Source organism: Balaenoptera borealis, assembly GCF_965194805.1.
Source record: "Balaenoptera borealis genome assembly, chromosome: 1".
NCBI lineage: Eukaryota > Metazoa > Chordata > Mammalia > Artiodactyla > Balaenopteridae > Balaenoptera > Balaenoptera borealis.
The window spans coordinates 137,595,772-137,617,971 of NC_138860.1; the positions used below are offsets into that span (position 1 = coordinate 137,595,772).

Sequence of the window (22,200 nt, forward strand, 5' to 3'; positions counted from 1 at the left end):
TGAATGAAAGAGCTGATTTGCTGAAGTTTTTTTTTTCTCTCTCCCTTCCAGAAGATCCAAAACCGCATCCATATAGAAAGTGTCAGCTAACAGGAAAACATTAGATTTGGTTCATTCCCCTAAGGAATTTAAAGACTAATCTTTAATCCAATAAAAATTGCCCTCATTCTTCTGCTTAACTTCATTGTCCCTGAGGTGCCCACAGCAGCCACTCTCTGTTAGATGTAAAGTCACTTCTGAAAGTCAAAGTTCCCTAGAATGGAAATGGAGGTAACAACCAGGAGAGATGAACGCTCCCCGTTTCACCTGCAGGGTCCAAAGTCAAGCATCATGCATGTGTGTGTGCACGCATGCACGTGCAGGTAGATGTGCACAACAGTGTCTGTGTGTGGGTATCTTTACTTGCTAGCATGTGTGTACTTGGTTCACAAGGGCATGCCAGTGAGACATATGGGCAGGGGAGTCCAAAACTATGTCTCAAGTTCCAAAGCAGATCATTGTAACCTGAAGTTTCATTTAGATATACTGGCATGCAGCTTCTACACTTTAAAAGAAGTAAAAAGAATATTTTAGTGCTTGAAGTGTACAGATGTCGTGAAATTCTGTACCTGCAATGTCTACTACTAGGGCCAGCCTGATCTCACACAAATTTGGCAAAACAGAACTGGGGCTAGTCAATGAGAGTGACAGTTCAGGAATGATTCACAGTAAGACTTCAGTGAAAAAGCAAGAAATTCATTTTTTCCTCTAAGGCGTGAGAACTTCCACGTTTATAAAATCATTTATATATGTCATATACTCTGGCTGAATATCTAAAGGGCTGAATAAGAGCAGACGATGACCTGTGTATAGGAAAAAATAAACCCCACTCTAGCCCTTGGGGGAAATGGTTTAAACTTAATAGGAAGGATTTAAACTCCGAGTTTACAGGTATTGCCTTGGAAGGATATAAGTATTGCAATAGTACCCTAAAATATATTACGAACAAAAGCAAAGTCATGGAATTTTAAAGTTTGAGTGAATCCCAGTAATCACCTTGTTTGGCTCCTCATTTTAAAGACAAGGAAACAGACCTAGAGAACTTCAGTGACTTGTCCAAAGTCCTATTTGTAGTTGACATTAGAGCAAAAGCTAAAACCAAGGCTTTCTGATTCCCAATTGAATGTTCTTACATTATACAATAAGAGAGGTCAACAGAGTCATTTTGTCCAGCAAAGCCCTAGCACACGCACTTTATATATTTGAAGATATTTTAACTGCTCTATTTGAGAATAAATTGTTAGTAATGTCGTGAGAGAAAATATAGTTAAAGCTATCTATTATTTACTGCATTATGAAAACAAAGCTAGGACTTTCTTCCAACAATAATGGGATATAAAACTGGAATGTGAGAACATGTGAACCTGCCAATATTCAGAGTGACTTATTTGCAAAAAAATGAAATAGCCATTTGAAGTCTTTCTCTTATTCACTTTTTAAGACTGCCAAAACACAATAAGCATTTTAGGGATTTTTACCCCTCTCAAAATTACAGCAAATTTCACAACCCAGATTTAGCTGTATGTGAACTGGGATTCAGATAAGGAAATGTTGACATAAACTTACCTAAAGCAGCATAGCGATACAATTATAATTACTTTCTAATTCTTACTGTCAACTTACGTGACATTATGTGACACTTCACATTATTCTCTCTTTGCCTACTATGACAGCCAATGTCCCAGTTAAAGAAATTTTGAGAATCATCCTAAGAATTATAATTCTCAAAAATATGTAAAGTCGGTTAATTCTACCTACTCTAAATAACATTTAGGAATACCAAAGACAGCTAATTGAAATACAAAACTTAAAAGATAACCAGACTGTTTTAAAGTCTGAATTAGTTACCTCTGAGAAAAGGAAATGCACGTTTACAGATATATGCACAAAAGTTTGTTTCTAGAGTCAAAATGCTATAGAAAAACTTGATACTGTGTTAAATATTGAAATCAAAGATGAATATAGGGCTTCCCTGGTGGCACGGTGGTTGAGAATCTGCCTGCCAATGCAGGGGACACGGGTTCGAGCCCTGGTCTGGGAAGATCCCACATGCCGCGGAGCAACTAGGCCCGTGAGCCACAATTGCTGAGCCTACGCTCCGCAACAAGAGAGGCCGCGATAGTGAGAGGCCCGCGCACCACGATGAAGAGTGGCCCCCGTTCACCGCAACTAGAGAAAGCCCTCGCACAGAAACGAAGACCCAACACAGCCATAAATAAATAAATAAATATTTTTTTTAAAAGATGAATATAGACGGTAAAAAACAGGAGATGGTATCTAAGAAAATGTAAAACAAAAGCACAGTAAAAGCAAATAGTTTAGCAAAGAATACACTGTTTTGAGAGAGAGAGCCAGAGAACAGGAGAAAAAGCCAAGAAGAAAGCAAATAGAGTTACTGTGCCCTTCTGAGTGCCTCAGAAGGAGCTAAAGAACCACAGTGAAAACCCTCCCGTCCACACGTAATGCTTAGCTGTTTCTCCTCAAAGGCAGAAATGAGTAACTGAGTCAATTAATTAATGCGCAGATAATTCACCTTGGGAATTACTTGAGAATTCCAATTACAGCTAGGTCTCAATTTTAAATAATGAAATTCCTGGTATCCACATCCTGTCAAAGCAACAAGAATCAAGAAGTATCATCATAAAGTATCATTCAAGGATCTGAATAGAGTTGTATGGTCAACAACAGTCAATAATGTATTATGTGTAAATATTATGGACAAATCAAAACGTTGATTTTTCATTAAATTGAAATGGAAAGCAAATTAATTTCAACCAAACAAAATGATAAACTTACAGTGCAAGTATTATAATATTGTTAAAATGTTTTTTAAAGGTAACAGCTTTGTAATCAATTTATTTTAAATGAAAATAATTGTACTCTTTTTATATTCAATATCTTTCAGACTTTAAAAGTTAACTTGGAATATATTTCCTCTGAACTGAGTGACTAATTTTTAACTAACTGTTCTTATAAAACTAAAGTATTTTAAAGGCACAAAACTACTGATTCTGTGCAATAATATTATACATAACAATATTAAGTACAATATAACATGGCTCACATTTACTGTAAATACAAAGCTAGAGATTTGAAAAGACAGAGTTTATTCAGAAGTTTCTTTTTAAAGAGGAACAGATTTAAGACTGTCAATATTAACAGTTAAATTACTGTGGATTGTATCTTTATTTATATCATTATTCAGTTCTCTTTTTTTAAAACAACACACCATCTGAGCACCGCCATTAGGCTCTGCTCAATTGAGTAGAAAATACACAAGCTCTTCCTTCAGTCAGACAAGGTAGTAAGTAAATACAGAACAGCAAGAAACAACTGTTGCCTCTTTCAACAGAATACCTTACTCACCACAGATGACAACTCATCCCAATTTCTCTATTTCAGTTAGCAGAAATGGAACTAGAGAATTATTCTAATATAATTGAAGAAAAGACAACATTCAACTGAATGAAAATATTAATAGTTGTCTAGCCATCTTGGAGAAGAACAATTAGCTGACCACTCTTAAGAATTAAGAGGTTAAAAAGAAGGAATTTACATTTATTGCTTACCTCCAGGATGCCAGATATTATTGTAAGCATTTTTAATAAATTGTTTCATTTGGTTTTCATTACAAACATATCAGACAAGTGCTATTGAAATGCTTGTTGGACTTCCCCCTAGTATTAAACCATGAGGTCCTTTAGGGCTGGGTTGAGTCTTGTTCATTTCTAGAACATGGACCAGAGTTTGGCACAGAGTGGATACTCAATAAATTTTGTAGACCGAATGCACATTATTTTGCCCATTTTCAAATGAGAATATCAAGACACAAAATTGCATGGCATTTAAGGAGTTGATCTTACACCAAGCTTTTTGTAACAGAAGATACCTAATGAGACAGAAGAGGGAATGCAGGCTCCTAGGGTGGTCTAGTCATGTCACTAGAAGTATATGTTCACAAGTACTAAATGCCTTGAGTCTGAAGTTATCTAGCATGTTATTTTTATACAATGATATGAAGGCTTCACTTTTATCCATATGATACAATTAATAACTCATCATTAGTAAACTGATGTTCCAGAAAGATCAGTTTTAGCCTTAACCACCTTCAGTGTCACCTGAATCCTAGGGAGGAAGTGGGAAGCCTGTACTCTAAATGCTTGAGCATGGTATCATAAGGTTCTCAGAGACTGTCCTATTCAAGAAAGAAAAACCCTCCAGTGGCTCCACATTACACTCAGAGTAAAAGCAGAAGCCCACACAATGGCCTAATGTACTCCACCAGCACTGGATTCATCTCTCAGAATGTTTCATAGTATACTATAGTAAATATTTTCATTTGTCTCCTGAACTAACCTATGAGCTCTCTAAGGACCTAAGCTATCAATATTTTACTTATCTTTGTATCTCCAGAGCCTGAGATTGCATCTTGATTGATTAGTATTTATTGATGGAAAATATGAATAGAAAATTAAGGTAGTGCCCCAAATCATGTTCTCCTGTTAGTCTCAGATTTTTCTTACTGTCTTGAAAGCTAGTCCAGTCAATATCCTAACTTCTTATACTTGATCTTACACAGGATTCCAAAATGAACTTCCTAAAGCATAGCCGTTTGGCTATGTTTTGCCATTTTAACTAGCATTTCTTTGTTCTTTAAAAAATTATTATTATCATTATTATTAATATCCTCACTGCAATGCAAAAGCAGAATACCTATGCATTGCAATCTCTGTTCATTAGGTGGTATACAGGCAGGACAGACTTGTTATGCCCTCTCTTCACACTGCTTTCTGGTTTTGGCAGAGTAATTAGGTGCTTCTTTCACAAGGGCACATTCTATGAAGGCAGACTGCATAGACAAAAAAAACTACGGACGCTCCTCTCTTTGTTTCCCAGGTCATTGTTAACATCAAGATATATTAGCAAGGATGAGTCAGATACCTATATGCCAGATACCAAGGAGAGAAACTCTTCCCTTGGTGTTTTAAAATCTGCATCAAAAGAGGGTACTCCAGTTCCCAAAGATAATACTAGCCTGTCAGCAAATTACCTTAAAGGGTGATTTCAAATGAATACTATATTAAGGACATATATGTTAAAAACAAAGGACATATATGTTAAAAACAAAGGCACATTTGGGGAAACCTCTTTCTCTAAAATGAGCTTTCATCTTTTTGTTACTTTCCACCCTGTCAGCAGTCTTCTATGAAATATGTAAGAAAAAATGGTATAGTATTAATCTACAGTTTAAAATTTTAAATGTAAATAATTATCTCTGTAAGACCAATTAATTATGATACTAGATACTACAGAGATCATAGAAAGAGTACAGCACACATGAAAATTAAGTCAAATTCATTCCACTGCTCTTAAAAAGAGAATAATTTTCAGGGATCCATTTTGTGTTTAAGTATACAATTGCAAGCTAAACAAAATTTTCCTAAATTAATATTTTAATTGCATGAGTCTAAAAAGGGTACAGAATACATATCAATATGGAAAATATTTCCAAAATAGTGGGTTAGATCAAGATTGGCTCACTTAATTTCAAGATTTGTTTACTTATTACACATTTTGTTAATTTTAAATCTATTCATATTAAACTTTTTAAATTCAGTACCATTAACAATGATGGCTTTTTGACTCATAATTAAGAAAATAGAATTTTATCTACCAAGAGCGACTAGTGTTAAGAAGTAACTCAAACTTAATTTCATATAAATATTTCATATCATTAACACTGTAATATTAGCATATGTAAAATTCAAGACTAGAGACATATTTATATAAGCATGCTGAGCTTTGTAGCAAACACTTTTAAATAAAATATATATTTTTGTAAAGTTCCCTTGGCTACTCTTTTATTTCTTTTATTTTTAAATGTATCATACAATATGATTAACATTTTCGGTGCACTGTTCTATGAAATTTAACACACGTATAGCTTCATGTAACCACTACTACAATCAAGATACAGAACAGTTCTGTCACCCCCAAAAATCTCTCTTGTGCTGTACCTTTATAGTCATATTCTCCTCCACTCCTAAAAGATGGCAAGCCCTAATCTACTCTCCATCACTATAATTTTGTTACATTTATTAATAGCTCGTTCCTTTTTATTGCCAAATAGTATTCTGCTGTATGGATGTACCACAGTTTGTTCATCCATTGAAGAACGCTGAGCTGTTTCCAGTTTGGGACAATTACGAATAGACCTGTTACAAACATCCATGTACAGGTCTTTCTATAAATATATGCTGTCATTCCCCTATTGTAAATACCCAGGAGTAGGACTGCAGGCTCATACGAAAGTGTACATTCATCTTTACAACAAAATGTCAATCTGTCTTCCAGAATGGTTGCATCACTTTGCATTTCCATCAGCACTCTATGAGAGTTCCCAGTTGCTCCAGACTCACCAGCATCTCTTTTCATTATTTTTTACTTTAGCCATGTTAATAGATGTGTAGTGGTATCTCATGCTGATTTTAGTTTATATTTCCCTAATGGTTAATGTGATTATCTTTTTGTGTGCTTATCTGCCATCACTATATCCTTTTTGGTAATGTATCTGTTCAAGATTCTTGCCCATTTTTTAGTTAGGTTGTTTCTTTTTTAACAATTGAGTATTCTTCCCCAATCTGCGCACTAATATTTACTTTTCAGAGTCCTCAAATAGCAATCCACGCATTCCATCCAGGATTAAAGCTGTATTCAGTGGTTGAAACAAAATGGAATGTGATTACTCCCAACTCCCCTGGAACCAGAACCTTTAATAGAACACAGTCGTCCCTCAGTATGCACAGGGGATTGGGTTCCAGGACCCCACACAATACCAAAATCTGCAGATGCTCAAGTCCCTTATATAAAATGCTGTAGTATTTGCATATAACCTATGTACATCCTCCTGTATACTTTAAATCATCTCTACATTACTTATGATACCTAGTACAATGTAAATACTATGTAAATAGTTTTAAATACAATGTAGATGCTGCGTAAATAGTGTAAGTAGTTGATAGCATGCAGCAAATTCAAGTTTTGCTTTTTGTAACTTTCTGATTTTTTTCCAAATATTTTCAACCTGTGGTTGATTGAATCTGCTGATGCGGAACCCGCGAATCAGCAGGATGACGAGCTGTAACATCAGTTACAAAATCTGAAATTTTCAAATTGATTTTATAGTTTATAACCCTTTTGATTAATCAGTGCTCTTTCCAAAGCTCGCAATGTTTACATTCTTGACTTTGCTGTTTCTCGGCTTCTTGGGGCTTGCAGCTTGGCCCATCTTCAGTCATTTCCTAAAGCTGACTCTTGCAGTGATTAGTCCTCCATGCCACCACTGGGGCAAGGCAGTGGGGCGGGGTGGGGGGGCAGTAACTACCATCGAGGCACAGCAGAAGGTTTCATGCTTTTCGTGGCTATTGAAAGAACCCATTCTAGAAATGGACTCTAAGTGACTCCCAATCTGCATCTCCTAGCCTCTCTCTCAATCTGTATCTTCTTTCCCCACTGCCAGCTGTGGCACCATGAATACCTCTTAAAGAAACCTGATCTTTTTGCTCCTTCTCTTTACTTTTATTACTTCTACTCATTCATACACTCTTCAAAGATACACTTACTGAGTAGGTACTATGTGCTAAGAATATGATTCCCTATTTTCCTTGGTAAGCCTGGGTTATTGCTTGAAATTTGCACACTTGTTACTAACATAATCGAACATAATCATAATTCTAAAAAGCTTCATGCAATTTTAATTTTCTCTGCCTTAATCAGTTTTTAAATTATTTTAATTAACTTTTTAAATTTATTTTGCATTTGGAGAATCTTTTTTTTCTATACATATACAGTAAGTCGTCACTGGCATGATAGTACACTTTCTGAGAAAGTTTCAGCATCAGATTTACAATTCCTTTCTTGTCTGTATGTGCCACACAAAATATTTTATGCTCTTAGAGGGTAAAGGCCATAATTTATTTTTTGTTTGTTTTTGTTTGTTCATTTTTTTAAATTGAGATATAGCTAATTTACAATGTTGAGTTAGTTTCAAGTGATTCAGATATACATATATACATATATTCTTTTTCAGATTCTTTTCCAGTATAGGTTATTACAAGATATTGAGTATATATCCCTGTGCTATACAGTAGGCCCTTGTTGTTTATCTATTTTATACATAGTAGTATGTATATTTTAATCCCAAACTCCTAATTTATCTCCCCCTCCAATCCCCTTTGGTAACCATAAGTTTGTTTTATATGTCTGTGAGTCAATTTCTGTTTTGTAAGCAAGTTCATTTTTATCACATTTTTTAGATTCCAAAAATAAGTGATATCATATGATATTTGTCTTTTTCTGTCTGACTTACTTCACTTAGTATGATAATCTCTAGGTCTATCCATGTTGCTGCAAACGGCATTATTTCATTCTTTTTTATGGCTGAGTAGTATTCCATTGTGTTTGTGTGTGTGTGTGTGTGTGTGTATGTATATACATATACCACATTTTCTTTATTCACCTGTCACTGGACATTTAGGTTGCTTCCATGTCTTGGCTATTGTAAAGAGTGCTGCTATGAACATTGAAGTGCATGTATCTTTTCGAATTAGAGTTTTCTCTGAATATATTTTTTTATGTGTTAGCCTCTTTATCTAAACCTCTTGCGCACAACTAGAAAGTGTTTTTTTTTTTACTGTTACTTTTTTTTAATTAAACTTTACTTTTTTTTTAAACATCTTTATTGGACTATAATTGCTTTACAATGGTGTGTTAGTTTCTGCTGTATAACAAAGTGAATCAGCTATAAATATACATATATCCCCATATATCCTCCTCTTGCATCTCCCTCCCACCCTCCCTATACCACCCCTCTAGGTGGTCACAAAGCACCGAGCTGATCTCCCTGTGCTACGCGGCTGCTTCCCACTAGCTATCTATTTTACATTTGGTAGTGTAGAAAGTGTTTTGTGCATGCTAAACAAATGTTTAAAAACCCAGGAATATGAATCAACAGTTATCTATTCATTTACTGGTGTTAGTTAAATGTCAACTATGAGTCAAGCACTGTGCTAGTCTGAGGAAAATTGCAATGAATAAGCTAGACGTATGCCTGCCCTCATGGTATTTAAAGTCTAATGGCACAACTATCACAGCCTAATTCTAATCAATATTCAAAACTAATTTGCCTCCTCATTCACCTGATCTCCTTTTAAAGGAGGTCAAAGCCAGGTTCTCTTCTATTTCCCTCCGTACTTGGAGTCCTCCTTGTCTCACAGTGGATTATTCTTATCCTGACTGTCCAACAAGATGAAATATGGACGGATTCTTTGTACAGAGTTTCAGGAAGTTTTTTTCCCTTAGTCTACCCTGTCAGTGCCTATTCCTTGCTCCTAACTCAGCCTATGCTTTTTTCAATATTGAAGAGAGGTAGATGTCCATGCAGTGATACACACCAACAAATACAAACAAACAAAAAACCTCTTGTTTCAAGTCTCCGTGAATTCCAACTGGGGCACAGGTGATTTCTGTCGCATTTTAATAATAAATAGCAAGTAGTTTTTCTTTCTATTGAACCAAAGTCTGACTCTCAATAATGTCCTCCTATTGATTTTAGTTCTGTCACTTCGAATTACAATGAATAAATCAACTGAATGCCCTTCAAAGATGTATCCTCTAACACATTTATTTTCCCTCCTAAATAACTACAGCTCCTTCAACTTTTTCTTATGAAACACATATTAGATTTTTATTTTTATAATACTTAGACTGAACCTCTGTGAGAGGTTTATTAATTAGTTTTCTAGGGCTGCCATAACAAAGTACCACAGACTGGGTGGTTTAAACAACAGAAATTTATTATCTTATAGTTCTGAAGGCCAGAAGCCCAAAGTCAAGATGTCGGCAGGGTTAGTGCCTTCTGAGGGCTGTGAAGGAAAGATCTCTTCTAGGCCACTCTCCTTGGCTTGTAGATAGCCATCTTCTCCCTATATCTCCTCACATCATCTCCACTTTATGTATGTCTTGGTGTCCAGATTTTCCCTTTTTATAGGAACACCAGTACTACTGGATTAGAGTCCACCTTAATGACCTCATTTTAACTTGATTACCTCTGTAAAGGTGATCAAGTTACCTTGAAACACAAGTTTTTTTGTTTGTTTGTATTTGTTGGTGTGTGTCACTGCATGGACATCTACCTCTCTTCAATCCTATCTCCAAATAAGGTCGCATTCTAAGGTAATGGGATTTAGGACTTCAACATATGAATTTGAGGGATACATTTCAACCCATAACATTCCACCCTCTGACTCCAAAATTCATGTCCTCACAGGCAAAATACACTCACCCATTTTAATGTCTCCAAAAGTCTTTATTCTGTCATCAACTCTAAGTCCAAAATCATTTAAACCATCCAAATCAGTTATGTGTAAAGCTTAAGGCAAGATTCATCATGCAGCAAAGTTCCTCTCTATCTGTGAACCTATAAAATCAGACCACAACAATGATGGGACAGACATAGGATAGATATTCCCACTCCAAAAGGGATAAATTTTAAGGAAGAAAAGGGTCCCAATCAAGTCTGAAACCTACTAGGACAAATTCCATTAGAATTTGAGGCTTGATAATAATCCTCTTTGGCTCAATGCTCTATCCTCTGGGCTCACTTGGGTGGTGGTCCCACCCACTTAGCCCTGAGCAGTGGAGGCTCTGCCCTCTGAAACCAAGCAGGTGGCTCCATTCTCAGAAACTAAGAAGGTGACCCCACCTTCTGAAACTGAGGAGGAGACTGCCCAACCTTCAGGGGCTTGTGTCCTGTGGGCCTGTGGTGTTGGGAACAGCTGCTGGCCTCTGAATTGCCTTCAAGGTCAGTCTTCACTTTCCTTGAAGGATGACACATGTTTGCAGTTGGATAGATATCAGCCTGTTTCCTGCCCATGGTATCCCAGAAGTCTGAGAGCCTTCCTTCATTTCATCCTGTCTATTCTTCAGTCAAAGCTGGCAATGTTTCCTTTGATATAAATTTCTCAAAAATCTTGTCGGCCTCCTGAGCAATTCATGGGAGTCCAAACTATCAGACAGATCTTTCCTGCATAACCACATCTCTATTCCTGACTTTTGCTAAGATAGTTGATTGGCTCCATGAGTCACATGCCTAATTTCCTTGGCAAACAGTAGTCCAGTTACACCCTTGATGTTCTCTCTAGAACATATTTTCTCATTTTTTTTGCAATAGGAATAGGCTGAGAATTTTCCAAGTCTTCAAGTCCCGGTTACTTTTTGTTTAACAATTCTTTTTTCAATTTATCTCTCTACTCTTGCATTTTAGTATTAGCAGAAGAAAGAAACCAAGTCGTGCCTTCACCACTTTGCTTAGAAACCTCCTCAGCTACAAACCCAAGTTCATCACTCATAATTTCTACTTCCCATCCAAAAAAAAATGAGAACACATTTCAGCCAAGTTCTTTGCCACTTTATAGCAAGGATCGCCTTCCTCCAGTGTCCAAGAACATGTTCCTCATTGCCATCTGCTCAACAGAAGTACTTTTAACATTCAAATTTCTACCAAGTCTCCTCAAGGCAATCTAGGCTTTTTCTTTTTTTTTTTTTAACAACTTTATTGGAGTATAATTGTTTACAATGGTGTGTTAGTTTCTGCTGTATAACAAAGTGAATCAGCTATACATATACATATATCCCCATATCTCCTCCCTCTTGCATCTCCCTCCCTCCATCGAGTGTCTCTTCCAGTCTCTATCCACAACTCAATTCCAAAGCCACTTCCATATTTTAAGTACTTGTTACCACAGCAACCCACTCTCTGGTACCAAAATCTCTATTAGTTTGCCAGGGCTGCTGTAAGAAAGTATCACAGGCTGAATGGTTAAACAACATAAATTTATTGTCTCAAAGTTTTAGAGGCTAGAAGTCCAAAATCAAGGTGTTGGCAGAGTTGGTTCCTTCTGAGGGCTGTGAAAAAAAGACCTTTTCCAGGCCTCTCTCAAGTGGGAGGCAGAAGGAGAAAGAGAGAGCAAGGTGAGGAATAAGACATCACTAGCATTTATTGAGGGTGGACTATGTATTAGGCACTTTTGCACACATTATTTTCACATTTAAACCTCACAAAACCCCTTTGAAATATATAATATACCCTTACAGATAAAGAAAACTGAATTAAAGAAACATAGGATGAATTACCCAAGATCACCCAGTCAGTAGGGATTCGTACCCAAAGTCACCAAACTCAAAACTCATGCTTTAATCCACTATACAGCATTGCAAAGGAAAAATGAGAAAGAAGCATAGGGATATGCCCTAAACATAATCAACTGTATAAAAACCTGTTAGCTCCAATTATGTTATATCCTGAAACTAGATTTGCTTCTCTATAAATGCCATATTTCAATATAATACAAAATAATTTGAATATGCAACAAAAATGATTAGTTTCACCCAGGTAGCAATAAATTTCACTAATGAGTTATTTTTTAAAATAATTTTGTCTGAATGCACCCTTATCAGTTTTAAGTCAATTTTGAAAGAGAAGATATTGGCTTAATGTACCTTAGCGTGTTCATTCATTGCAACTCAAAATGAGAATTTGTTTGACCTTCATGTGTAGTTAAAAACTAGAAAGTTGTCTTATATACCTCCCTTTCTTTATGATCTTAAATATTAAAGATAGAACTATCCTCCTATGATTCTATTTCTAGCCTGTTTTAGCTTCTAATAGGCACTCCTGAGAGTTACATTTTGGGGACTCCCAGGTTAGAAACTTCATTCTCTTGGCTGAGATTACTACAAACAGCATTTTGGTATGAAATCTGTACTGATTTTGCAAATTCTACATGCAGATTTTAAACCATTTCATTTGTGCTACATTAGCCATAACCAATATTTTCATCTTATTTTTGGTAATTTAGAAATTTTAGAAGTGGGATACCAAATTCTTAATGATACTGCTTTTGTTTAATCTCTTCTAATTTTTCTCTTTTTTTGGAAAGCAGGTCCACTTTTAGAAGATCCTCGAAGGTGCCGCTTCACACCAGCTGCCAAAATAAAATCTAGGAATTCTTTAATTCCTCCTTCCAATCTGTGCCTAGCACCATTTCTTGGTTCAGTTTTCTGGATTTCCAGACACCTTTTGGGACTCAGTTGGTACAGTATCCACTAAAATTAATGGGCACCACTTGTCAAGCACAGAAACCAAAGAAAATTTCAACTTCATGAGAATATAAACAGACTCAAAGTAAGGCATATTGAGAACATAAACGAAAATCAAATGAAAAGAAAAGAAATGCCCTACCCCTTTTATAGCAGGTGATTTGTATTCTAAAACCACAGTCTATGATTGCGGCTGTAGATTCCATCAGATTATTTTTTACAGCTAAGGAAATGTGCCTTTTAAAGCAGGGATCTAAATTTCTGAATCGTGACAGCAACAGCTGAAGACTAAAAATAGACAGTCAAAACAGCATCTTCTGTACATTTTCAGTTGTTAAAAAAGCAGTTACAGTACATTATGTGTGAAATATACCATTTTAACCCTGTGATGGCCCCACTGGGAAAAAGATTTATAACAGAAAATGTTATTTTATGCCTTCCTTATACCACATCCTTAAAATGGCAATGGCTCTTTTTCTTGATGTAATATTTTTTAATGTATTTTATATAGATGTGTATGCTCTTTATTAACAAAACATCCCTATTTCAAATAAACGCTGTTTACACATGGCTTGTCACATGCCTACACACACTCGCCTGAGAGGCTATTTGCTTTTACCTCTGCTTGGAAAGCTCTTTCTCTAGAGCTTTCTATGGTTCCCTCTCTATTTCCTTCAGGGATCTGTTCACACATCTTCTCCTGAGAGAGGTCTTCCCTAGTTATCCTCTATAAAGAACCCCATCCTTCCTCTCACTTTACTCAGTTTCTTCTGCTAACAGCAGCTATCGCTCTCTTGACTTTGTTATTGTCTGTCATTCCCACTATAATAAAAGTCCCATAAGGACAGATTCCTTTAGTTTTATTTTCCACACTGATGCTGGCACCCAAAATAGTGCCTGGCATATAATAGGTGTTTAATACTTGTCTACTTAATAAACAAAGGTCACTTAGTTAAACAGCAAGAGCATTTACTCTGTGCTCCAATCAAGCACCATCTGTCTCCTTCTCAGTCGCCTCAATCAGGTCCTTAAGCAAATTCATTCATAAGGCCACTACGAAGGATGCTGAAAGACATGTTCAGAACAGCAGAGCAAAGGCGAGGACTAAGACTTGTCTTGAACTCACCACTTCTAATGGCCATTTAGCTACCACTACTAGGACACCACTGAAAGTCTAACCGTCAATATGCAGAGGAATACTGCAATTATCTATTGCTTAGCTGAAGCACTTCTTGCTAGACAGAAGGCAAAGCAGACATGAACTTGTGACCTTCCCAGTGGAGTAGCTCTGCCACCACCACCCAGCAGGATTCAGATAGCACAATGGTAACACTGTGTGCGGAGGCATGATTCACAGGAGAAACAGGAGCTCCGCCAAAGGCAAGAAGGCAATCTGTACAGAATACTATATGCTGAGAGGGCTTTCTTTTCATTTCAAAATGAGAAACAAGCATTTGGGGGGATGGTAACTATCCAAGCAGCAATATGTGTCCCTTAGGTGGGAAGACCCAGGATGTGCGAATCGCTCCTTTGTTCTGGAGTGGAGTTCCAATAAGGAGCTTCACTATGGTAAACTAATCAAAATGTTTCTTGAACTTGATTTTCAGTTTTTCACAGCTCAATAAATATTGGAGAAATGTGGTGATGATGATCATGATAACAATTAGGGAAACAGTGCAAATATAACTGAGTTAATGACAAAAACATATATGGATAATGTTTAATGTGATTTTGAAAATTACCTATGAAAAACCCAGATATATATAAAAAATTGAGATGCTAAGGTGAAAGATCCTTAAATCTGCATAAAATTCTAAATGATTCAGTATTCAAAACACTGAGCTTGTTGTCAAGGAGATTTATGGTAAGCATAGTAATTCTCCTTTCCATTCTAGGCTATCATTTATACCATCCAGAAGCACTACATGATAATTAAGAACTATTTTGCCATAGATAGCATTATATTTCCTAAAGAGTAATCTTGATGCTTTTTATTAAGATTACTAAGCACAAAAATACAGCAATCTATGTTTACAAAATCTGTATGTGAAAATACGTATTGGAAACAAATTAAACCCCTGGTAAACTGAAGAGCAGTCAAATAGGAGAATGACTTAAGTGAATGAATTATTTATCAGGAGTCTGTGCTTTGAGATCTAAAATAAGCCAGTTTCTTCATCATCACTGGGCAATTCCTTCAAACTTTCTGTTTCTCAGTTCCTCGCCTGAAGATGTAAATGTTCATACCAAGTATTTTGCAGGGTAATTCATGTAAATTAACAAATTATAATTTAAAATGTAAATGGCATTGCATTTGCAATGCAATCTGGTACATATATTTAGATAGTACACTCCCTTGGAGGATCTAAAAAGTGTTACAGACATAATCACATTCATTTTTAAGTATTCCCTGTAAATAGGGAAATTCCAGCCTCAATGTGGCTCCTTGGCTTTTTATACACAGTTCCCTGCTAGGTTACCATTTGTCCACTTTCCTAAACTTAAATAAAGTAAAACTTTCTCCTCAGGGCCTAAGGCAAGATTTTCAAAGCAAAGAGAAACTATCTTTAAAATACCATAGAATGAGTTTGTGAAGATTAGAATCTGTAACATTTCTTAGAAGAAAGACCAAGAACAATACATGACTGCCTCTGTTTCTCTACAGTATCCAAAACCATGCTCAACCTGATATTTTTTCAATTACAAAGTACAAAAAAAGTACACAAAGAGAATAAACATTTGTTGAGGGATTATTTCCACTAAGTGCTTGAAATATCATTTCATGTAATGCTTAACATAATTCCATGATACAGGTTTTACTACATAGAAAATTTCATAGATAAACATTTGAGGCCTAGATAGGTTAGGAAACATTCAAAGTCAGAGCACTAGTAATGATGCCCCAAGGCTTTTCTGTCTGTAATTCTGTGTTCTTTTCACTACACCAGTGGTTCTCCAAGTGTGGTTGCATAACCTGCATCACCAGGTTATACTTCCTCTTGTGGTTATATTTCCTAAAGAGTGTTCTGGATCTGTTGTTAAAGATTGCTACACCGAATCGGAAACCCTGATGGTGAGACCTGCAACGTGCTGTAACAAGTCTTCAGAAGATTATGATGCACACCGATGTTTGTGAACCATGATATTCCAAGATGTTTTTGGAGTTGATCTCATGGAATTCAAGCATATAATGAGATCAAAAGGGAAAAAATGCAGAAATAAATAATAGGTCAAGTTTCCTAAATACAGATTTACAGATTTACTGGGCTAGAGAAATCTGCCTTCATTTAAGATAGCAGGGACATTCTCAAACTCCTAACAAATGCTTAGGTCAGGATGACACACAGGTGTTATCACAGGTGTCAAATCAAATCAATTTGTTGTGACTGCCTGAAATGTGGAGGCCAGGTTTGTGAGGCTGCATTCAATGGGAAAGAATGCCGTGATCAATTAGTAAGGTCTGAGGACTTCCCCGGCGATCCAGTGGTTAAGACTCCACCTTCCAATGCAGGGGGTGCAGGTTTGATCCCTAGTCAGGGAACTAAGATCCCACATGCCCTGCAGTGAAGCCAAAAATTAAAAAAAAAAAATCAGTAAGGTCTGCCATGGGTCAGGGAGAAGGCACCCACTACACTGAAGCACCCAAGCAGTGTAGTGATCAACTCTCAGCACCTCTAATCATGCCTACATCTGAGTAGGCATACTACATCTACATCTGAGTACTTCCTACATAAGGAGCCAGCTTAAAGATATAGTTTTAGAGATTGGGGGCTTACTGGAGATAATACAGAATTGAGTTGAAGCAATTCATGATAATAACAAGCACAGCCCTATTATTGCAGCTGGACCAGTTATTGATAACACCAGTTATTGATAATGATTCTCAAGAACATCTTTGACTTTATTAAAAGTTATTTTATTGGAACCTCAAATGTATATTACTAAGTGAAAGCAGCCAACCTGAAAAGGCTATATACTGTGTGATTCCAACTATATAACATTCTGGAAATGGCAAAACTATCGAGATAATAAAAAGATCAGTGGTTGCCAGAGGTGGAGTGGGTGGGAGAGATCATTAGGCAGAGCGCAGATTTTTAGGGCAGTATAAATACTCTGTATGGTACTATACAGAGTATTTTCTGTATATATGTATGGATATATGTCATTATACAGATGTCCAAACCCACAGAATGTACAACCCCAAGAGTGAACCCTATGGTAAACCACAGACTTTTGGGGAGTGATCATGAATGTCAATGTAGGTTCATCCTTGGTAAAAAAAATGTACCATTCTGGTGAATGATACTGATGCTGAGGGAGGCTATGTATGTGTGGGGCAGGGGATGTATGAGATATCTTCGTACCTCTCTCTCGATTTTGTTGTAAACCTGAAAGTACTCTAAAAAATAAAGTCTTTCTTCAAAAAACAAAGTATTTTATTACAGCTTCATCTAGAGAGGAGATTTCTAAATACAGATTGGGAGAGAGGCCAAAGACAATACAGAATTTCCATCCTTGTGACATAAAAATTATTTCAGAACTACATTTCTGCCTAAAAGTTTTGCATTGTTTTATATGTATTATATTAGGATTGTTTCAGAATTATTTGATGCATGAATGTGTCTATCTCCCCATCCAAACTGTGGAAAGCTCCTTCAAAGGCACAGATCTTATTTTGTTTCTCTTTGCATTCCTCCCGTAATATCTTCCTGCAATCTTTTGCTCATAATAACATTTCAATATTCATTTAAAAATAAGTTAACAACAAAGGGCAAATAGCTACCAATTGTGAAGTGTCCACTGTGTTCCAGTAGCTTTGCAGATACTAAAACAACTTTGCACAATACATATTTTTATCCCCCATTGTACACTTAAAGAAACATGTTCTGAGAGGTAAGGTTCAAAGCTGAAAACTGGTAATTCCTGAAGGCTCGATTCAAACTTGGCTGTCTCACTCCAAAGTTCTTTCTCCAACTAGAGTGTCTTCTCTAATAATCAATTACTCTATAAAATATAGTATATATTTATTATTTTATAATATCTATTACAGATAAATATAAAATAGTCACTGAGTTTGAATACCTATATAAGTAAACCTACATTCATTCATAATTATCTATGAATTAAAGCATTTCTTTGTCATCCATTCACCTTCAGTTTAGTTCTGTGGAAATGGAACTATATTAAGGAATAATTCTGTGTGGTTTCCAAGCAATGAGAAAAGGGACTTGGTTCTGGAGCTGATATTTTTTCCAATATTGTCAATTAGCTAATGCTCAAAGCTGGCTAGCCCTGGGGTTTCCTGATAAAAACAGAAGGGATAGATTTTCAGCCAAAAGAACACTTTGCTCCTAGAACTTTACCTAAATGCAATCAAAAGAATGTACAAGACAAAATATTCACTAGACTAGAAATTCTCTAGGGCAACCGTTTGTCACAATCAACTTTATGCCACAAAATAGGCATTCAGTAAACGTTTGGTCCTAGAGAAGCTAAAAACAATAGAGTGGGTTATCTTCTCCTCTCTTCACTGAAAAGGTAAGACTAATTAGTTATAGTATAACTGCATCTAAATAAGGGGAAAAATGAAAATACTGTCCAGAAATAGGCAGAAACAGCAAGTTGGAGTGTATCAAATAGGATGTAATCCCTTATATCTGTTCCTCCACTTCCACTACTTTTTGGTAAATATCACAGACCTTCAGGTTGATTCTGTCTCATCCAATTCCACACTCACCAGTTGAAAAATATCATCATTCTTTGGCCTAAGTTACTTTGATCCCAGAAAGATTGATCTAGAAGATTACAAGCTATCCCTTCTTCAGGAAAATATTCAGCTTTATTACACCTCTTCCCAAACAATCGAGACCTAGAAAGTATTCTAAGAAAAAAAAAAAAAAAAAAAAAACCTGAGACTCAAAAGGATTTTGATCTCATGGATTTCCTGAGATCTCAAGATCTGCAAACACATAATCCAAACGACAAAAAAATCTTCTGTGTAACATAGCATAATATGGTCCTCTAGGGAACTGTACAAACACACCCAGCAGACCACTTGAAGGAATAATCTCCTAGCTTTTTGGGAGACTGACCATCTAAATGGCAAACTGATTTGTAAAAACAATTGGCCATCTGACCACAAAATGTAAGCATCACAACACACCTGTATGTGAAAGTGCAAAGGACCTAAATGCTTAGAAACTTAAAAATCAAATATATCAGTTTAAAAGAAAAAGAAAATCCAACAAATATTCAGTAATAACATTTTAACAAAGTTTTTTTATACCATAGTCTCTACCCAGTCTGGCTGGAAAGAACAGTATGATTTCATAACAGGGAGACACAACAATAGTGGATATTTCTTGGTAACACAGATAATGGCTTTATATTCATATGATACAAGACATGGCATTTGAAAGTCCAAAGGAAGAATAGATCATGAGCTACTTTGTTTCATTAATAATGATGTTCATTTCTGAAATCTCTCAAATTATATATTGTTATATAAGATTATAGCAAAACACCTACTTAGGCATTCTAGAGATAATTATTTAGAATTAGTCAATTTTGGCACTAATCATTCTCCCTCGTTTTTATTCTTGATTTGTCAGAAATAGCTAATACTGCTGATAACAGCAACCTCTCTGAACACTGTCAGGGACTATCATATTCTACTTTTGAAATAGTCGAAATAAATATCATTCTCAGCACTTTCATTTCACTTCGACTATGTATCATTCTTCAAACTACTGATGGTTACATATGTGACATCTTTCCTTTATTCACTGATGGGTTCTTGCATTTAAGTCACATGAGGCTCTTCATGAAATAACTCGCTGAGAAATCTCCCCAGTATACCTATTACTATCTATTAATAGAAATGTCTAAATAAGTACTTAGTACAAGGCAGATTTACATAGCCGAGGAAGCCAATGACTGCTGTTAACGTGTATGCTGCTTTCTAACAAGTGTATTGGTACTAGAAAGAAAATTTAATAGAGATGTCTTATGTAGAAAAAGCAGTCAAGTTATTAAAGGACCAGCTGCCATTTTCAAAGCACACAGTCATAATATTATAAGTTAAAGTACAAGAATTAGTCACCTATCTCAATTGCCTAGAATCTAGTCGCTGGAGAATTAAGCTGATGAAACCAAGATTTAAGTTTTGTGTGCCTCCCGGTCTCACTACTTCTAGTTTCTTCTCCCTCTCCATCCCCCACTACGATTACTTATCTTCCTAAATATATCAACCTGACTGTGTCATTCTCTTGCTTTGTAGGTTTCAACAATTCCAGGTAAATTCCAATCCCTTTAGTTAATGCCTCTCTTTTCTTATCCTGAAAAAAGTAATATATTCTTCTGAGGCAAACCCAAGCCAAGACCCTGTTCTGTCTGGCTCAGGGCTTTCTTTCAGCCTCATCTCCTGCCAACACTCCCCAAACCCATGAACACAGCCCTTGGGCTGTGCATGTTTTCACACGTCCATGCATTTAATAACTCATGTCACTTGCTGTGCTTGCAATGTTCTTCTCCCTCCTCTCCTGCTCAGTGAATTCCACTCAAGACCCCAGTATATGTCACTTGATTACCTCACTCTTGGAAGATTTCACCAACACCTCCAGGTTGCTTTTCCACAAGCTCTTGGTATTTCCATTGTATTAGGTAGGTACATTTATCGTAAAACTTATTACATTATACACCTGTTAATTACACATTAACATATCTATTTCCCCCAGTTTACTGTGAACTCCATGAGAATATGATTTACGTTTTAATGATCTTTAAATTCTAAGTTTCTACCAAAGAGTAAATAAGGCATACTGTAGACCTATAGTTACTTTTGGCTAATTAAGTGAATAAAGTATGTATTCCAGAATATTTAATGGCAACATATCATACCAGTACCTCCAGTCAATAATCTTCCAAATGCGTACATCACTCTTCTGCAAAGGGTCACAGGAAAGAATGTAATCTAGCCCCTGCCGCTGGACATGTGTTTCAGAGTGCATGTTCCATTGTTAAGCTTGGATTGCCAGCTTCATATAAAAGAATAGAACCTTTACGACTCTTAAAGTGTAACTAACTTAGAAAATTACCTGTGATTCCTCATAAATTCTTAGTAATAGTCATATAATTAAATCAGTTTGAGTGCCTGCTACACTAGGAGTACAATAAAAATTTGTTGAATAAGTAAATAAATGAAAAAAATGAATAAAATTGTTAATGCATATAAAAATGCATTAGTTTGAGGATGTAAAGTAAAAGCCATTAATACATTGTTTACTATTTTACCTAAGAAAGCTGAATAGTGAAATGAACCTTCCAGATTGATATTCAGAAGCATTGTGAGTCTAAAATGGTTTTCTGACAAATTCCTATCTACTCTGGCTCAGAACTGCATTAGAATGGAAAATGAGCAAGCACTAGTAGAGTGCTGTCAAAGGATAATACTGAAATAGCAATACAAAGCAAAACCCTGAAAGGGTCTAATGAAAACACAAAAGGGAAAAGAAGCATTAAAGAAATAAAACTTCTACCATAACCTAAAGTCATTTCTTTTTTAATGCTTTTGAGAATCACAATAATAAGCTGATTAATGTCCATGGGCAAGATTTAGAAATATACACCATAGCAAATGTCATAAATCTAAAATTTGAAGATGTTGATGAAATTTCAGCAATATATATAATGCAGTAGATATTTTCAAGAAAGATAGTACTTTGATATTTTTAAAAAATGGTTTCTCAACTAAACAAGTGGCTAGGATAACCAACAGTTAATTGATTCCCAAGCCAATTAAGAGAGCTAATGCCTGAAAACAAGTCTTTCACACCATGTATGGTACTAATTGCTGTTACTCATCAAATATCCCAGCTGTCTTCCTTTTAGGCAGATGGTAGGATAACGCTTCCTGGCCCCCTTGCGAGACGATGGAGCATGTGCCTAATTCTGACCAATGATATGCAACTGGATGTAGCCAAATAATTCATTGCCAGGGTGAGA

At 36.0% G+C, this 22,200-nt stretch overlaps 1 protein-coding gene across 2 annotated transcripts in view; it reads right to left on the reverse strand.

Annotated features, from left to right (window-relative positions):
* PDE4B (phosphodiesterase 4B) overlaps positions 1-22,200 on the reverse strand; it is a 592,331-nt gene that overhangs the window by 398,031 nt on the left and 172,100 nt on the right. The gene's annotated exons all lie outside the window — the stretch shown is intronic.